Raw genomic sequence first — 6,000 nt, 5'->3', positions numbered from 1 at the left:
CTGAAATATTCTTTCAGACACTGGGGCTGGCGGGTTGATGATTTCTGTCTGACCACTGGCAAATCTGCCAGATATGTCAGAGGATCAGACCCTATTCGTGAATTACAAAAACTGTTGCTGAAAAGATATGAGTAACTCTTTGGTTTAAGCCGATGGCCATATGAAAAAGCACAATATCGTTCCTTTAGGGACGGTTTATTAGTAGGGCAGGCTATCAATATGCATCGAGAACGGTAATCGTCAGCTAAATATTAGTATCGATTGATTATCGCTAAATATCGGAGACGTATCGAACCAAAAGTGGTGACATTTGTGAATTGTGTGAGAAAAGTTAAACCTGTTTCTATCAGAAAAGCTATTGTACGATGTTAATCATCGCGTACAGGTCAAAAGGGTCATAACTGGAGGAGTCAAAAGTTTCAAAGGAAAGTAAAACGGACCAAGGGAAAGGGCCACGGATTGAAGGCAAAAGGGGAAAGGGCCACGGATTTAAGTCAAAAGGGCCAGACCCTTAGAAAATAGTGAGACTGGAAGAAATTCATTACATGTTGATGCAATAGTTCCAATCCTAAACATCTCAGAGAATCTCAGCGTTCTTACTATTCTTGTAAAGGATCGGGTTGTCAGGCTCGCTGACTTGGTTGACACATGTCATCGGTTCCCAATTGCACAGGTTGATACCAATGCTGTTGGTCGCTGGCTTGACTAGCCCAGACTCGATTATTTCCAGACCGCAGCCATATAGCTGGAATATTGCAGAGTACGACCGTAAAATTGAACTCACTCACTCACTTATTCAAAACATCTCAGAGTGGTTATGGTATTTATGTTTACTGTATAGTTAACCGTACAGCGGTTTATTTAATGCTTACAAGCTGTACGTTGTAACAGGGTCACTGATGACAATTGCACTAGTCAGTGATCTAAACAAGATTAAGGTTTTACTTAGTTGTGATTGGTCTCATGACTCAGAATGCTATATATAGACCCGTGAAGGTCCCGGGGTAGAATAGGCCTTCAGCAACCCATGCTTGCCATGAAAGGCGACTATGCTTGTCGTAAGAGGCGACTAACGGGATCGGGTGGTCAGGCTCGCTGACTTGGTTTACACATGTCATCGGTTCCCGATTGCGAAGATCGTTACTCATGTTGTTGGTCACTGGATTGTGTGGTCCAGACTCGATTATTTCCAGACCGCCGCCATATAGCTGTAATTTTGCTGGGTGCGGCGTAAAACTAAACTCACTCACTCAGAATGCTATATAAGACGTACATAAAGTGAGTTGTTTGTGACAAGGAAGTTAAGAAGACCCAACATGTGTGTGACCGTTGTCTAGTTTCATCTTAAAAACCTAAAATTGTAAAAGTATATTTTGGCTTAAAGCGATATCATTATATTAGACCAAGTATGTATAAAATGAATGTTCTATTTAACACTAAAAGCTTGAATCTTTGAGAAATCTTTCAGGTTTTTTTTGTAAAATACTTATGGGTTTATCTAAGAAATAATTTCAATAACTTAATATGTAACTTGCTCGATGTATATTGCACCCATCATACCGTTTGTATAACATGTTTATGTTGTATGACTGTAAATATTTATGTACTTCGTGTGCTGAGCTTACAGCCAGAGTGAAATAAAAAGGTTCAAAGTTGAGACAGAGAAGGACCGATCGTAGCTGTGACACAAACATGACCAGAGAGGAATACCACAGTCTTTGCTAGAGCCGGAAGAAATTTCACTTTCTCTGCCATGTCTGCTCTCAGCTCGACCCTCAATCCTGTAATTTTACGGTTGGAGATTTTACAATCGATCGAGTGATGATGTCTGTAGTGACCTTTGAAGATGTCAGATACACATTTGAACTACTGATGAATATTTGATCATATATCAACGCCTGCTGAATGTACGATGATCACACTGTATATCATTATAACTATTATATATATAGTTTGTGTGTTCTCATTTGAAATTGAACAATGGCCCTTTCGTCTTTTGACCATTTGGACTACAAGTTTCATATCCACAATCGTTAATATAATTCCTTTGGCCGATATATATACATACCTGGTTTATTTGGACTACAAGTTTCATATCCACAATCGTTAATATAATTCCTTTGGCCGATATATATACATACCTGGTTTATTTGGACTACAAGTTTCGTATCCACAATCGTTAATATAATTCCTTTGGCCGATATATATACATACCTGGTTTATTTGGACTACAAGTTTCATATATCCACAATCGTTAATATAATTCCTTTGGCCGATATATATACATACCTGGTTTATTTGGACTACAAGTTTCGTATCCACAATCGTTAATATAATTCCTTTGGCCGATATATATACATACCTGGTTTATTTGGACTACAAGTTTCATATCCACAATCGTTAATATAATTCCTTTGGCCGATATATATACATACCTGGTTTATTTGGACTACAAGTTTCGTATCCACAATCGTTAATATAATTCCTTTGGCCGATATATATACATACCTGGTTTATTTGGACTACAAGTTTCGTATCCACAATCGTTAATATAATTCCTTTGGCCGATATATATACATACCTGGTTTATTTGGACTACAAGTTTCGTATCCACAATCGTTAACATAATTCCTTTGGCCGATATATATACATACCTGGTTTATTTGGACTACAAGTTTCGTATCCACAATCGTTAATATAATTCCTTTGGCCGATATATATACATACCTGGTTTATTTGGACTACAAGTTTCGTATCCACAATCGTTAATATAATTCCTTTGGCCGATATATATACATACCTGGTTTATTTGGACTACAAGTTTCATATATCCACAATCGTTAATATAATTCCTTTGGCCGATATATATACATACCTGGTTTATTTGGACTACAAGTTTCGTATCCACAATCGTTAATATAATTCCTTTGGCCGATATATATACATACCTGGTTTATTTGGACTACAAGTTTCGTATCCACAATCGTTAATATAATTCCTTTGGCCGATATATATACATACCTGGTTTATTTGGACTTCAAGTTTCGTATCCACAATCGTTAATATAATTCCTTTGGCCGATATATATACATACCTGGTTTATTTGGACTACAAGTTTCGTATCCACAATCGTTAATATAATTCCTTTGGCCGATATATATACATACCTGGTTTATTTGGACTTCAAGTTTCGTATCCACAATCGTTAATATAATTCCTTTGGCCGATATATATACATACCTGGTTTATTTGGACTACAAGTTTCATATCCACAATCGTTAATATAATTCCTTTGGCCGATATATATACATACCTGGTTTATCTGGACTACAAGTTTCATATCCACAATCGTTAATATAATTCCTTTGGCCGATATATATACATACCTGGTTTATTTGGACTACAAGTTTCATATCCACAATCGTTAATATAATTCCTTTGGCCGATATATATACATACCTGGTTTATTTGGACTACAAGTTTCATATCCACAATCGTTAATATAATTCCTTTGGCCGATATATATACATACCTGGTTTATTTGGACTACAAGTTTCATATCCACAATCGTTAATATAATTCCTTTGGCCGATATATATACATACCTGGTTTATTTGGACTACAAGTTTCATATCCACAGTCGTTAATATAATTCCTTTGGCCGATATATATACATACCTGGTTTAAACAAGTTTCATATCCACAGTCGTTAATATAATTCCTTTGGCCGATATATATATACATACCTGGTTTATTTGGACTACAAGTTTCATATCCACAATCGTTAATATAATTCCTTTGGCCGATATATATACATACCTGGTTTATTTGGACTACAAGTTTCATATCCACAATCGTTAATATAATTCCTTTGGCCGATATATATACGTACATACCTGGTTTATTTGGACTACAAGTTTCATATCCACAATCGTTAATATAATTCCTTTGGCCGATATATATACATACCTGGTTTATTTGGACTACAAGTTTCATATCCACAATCGTTAATATAATTCCTTTGGCCGATATATATACATACCTGGTTTAATTGGACTACAAGTTTCATATCCACAATCGTTAATATAATTCCTTTGGCCGATATATATACATACCTGGTTTATTTGGACTACAAGTTTCCTTGGTCATCTAGCTTGCGCGTGCAGACCCGATTCAATCACAACACAAAATCAATCAGTTACAACAGTTTAGCACTGTACTAAAATCGGGCGTTTTAGATACTGTATGTAGCAATCATTGCCCTGTACATGCCACTATCAATGAGTCGATTGCAAAATCGATTAATTACGACAGAAAAATCTATAATTATACTCTAGCTGGTTTGACGGGATTAAAAATGCCCTACATATACTTGATTGGCAAGCTATCTTTGCCACTGAAAATATTAATCGTATCGCACACGATTTGACCGGTGCAGTTGACTCATGCGATAGTTATATTCTGAATAAAGCCGTTACGTTGAGGTCCCGGGCTGTTCCTAGGACGAATAGTGAAGTACGTAAATTGATTCGTAAACGCAGTCGCCACCATTAAATCGCAAAAAGGTGTAACTCATCATCTGACTGGGCACTTTTTAGATCGAGTAGAAAATTATATCCGCGGTATGAAATGCAAAGAGGAAGTACACGAACTAAAATTGATGACCAAACAAATAGTGAACACGGTAAAAAATCATGGTGGCGTCTAGTTAAGAATTAAATAAAAGTAAACATACCACCGACGTTAACACCTTTCCTTCGATGATCCATAACGATAAACTATATGGTGATAGTGCTGAAATAGCAAACATTAGGAATGATTTCTTTGCAGATCAGGCAAGAGTAGCTGCTCCAAATGGGGATATTCCCGAAATTAGTTCAGAGGTAGATAACCCATTATATAACTTAACGCTTACTCCGCAAGAAATCCACGCTATTCTCTCCTCTGTCGATACCAACAAAGCAACAAGCCCAGATGGTATTGGCAACAAATTTCTGAAAATGAATGTAGGACAAGTAGCAGTTCCCTTATCTGATTTTTTAAATTTATTGTTAATGAATAAAGTGTTTCATGCTATCTAGACGGAGGCATCAGTTGGTCCTTTTCACAAAAAGGCAGTATAAATGAATGCCCTAACTATCGACCAGTCGCACTAACAAGCTGTGTAGCAAAGATGTTCGAAAGATGCCATTTTGAAACATCTATTTGATCATTTGAAGGATAATGAAATGTATACTTACAAACTTACAATCCGGTTTCATGCGAGGTGATTCAACAGTAAATCAGTTAACGTACCTGTATGACGTTTTAACCGGTGCAGTGGATAGGGCTGTATTTTGAGAGGTGAGTAAGGCTTTAACAAGATCTGACATAAAGGTGTTATACATAAGCTAATACGTTATGGTATCGGAGGTAGCTTGTTGAAATGGTTTGAGAGTTATCGAGAGTACATGAGTTGTTACAAATGGTTATACGCCTGATCAAAGATCAATCTTAGCCGGCGTTCCCCAAGGCTCTGTTCTCGAACCCCTACTGTTTATAGTCTATGTCACCGACACCGTTGAGGGAATTAACAACAATATCCGTCTCTTCGCAGATGACACATGACTTTATGTTATAATAGATGATCCTAACGAAATTGCTCTGTGTCTTGGTAACGATCTTCGTAAAATTTCTGATTGTGCTGACAAATGGTAACAAAAAGTAACATTTTTATCCTAATAAAACAGATTCTATACAGTTCGCTCGTAAAATGCCCTCACAGCCCGAAATGAAATTTAACAATGAAGGATAATAACATTCATGATGTTAATAGCCATAAACATTTGGGACTTACTTTACAGTATGATTGCCCCTGGACTGATCATGTTAACTGCATCGCTGAAAAGGTTGCACCCATGGTAAACTATCTTAGAGGCTTTAAATATCGTCTCTCACGGAAAACATTACAATGTACAGACAATTTATTATTGCTGTCACATCTGGGACAACTGTACCAAA

This window comes from Haliotis asinina, chromosome 1 (genome assembly GCF_037392515.1).
Source record: "Haliotis asinina isolate JCU_RB_2024 chromosome 1, JCU_Hal_asi_v2, whole genome shotgun sequence".
Lineage (NCBI taxonomy): Eukaryota > Metazoa > Mollusca > Gastropoda > Lepetellida > Haliotidae > Haliotis > Haliotis asinina.
Note: the sequence above shows the minus strand (reverse complement) of the source record.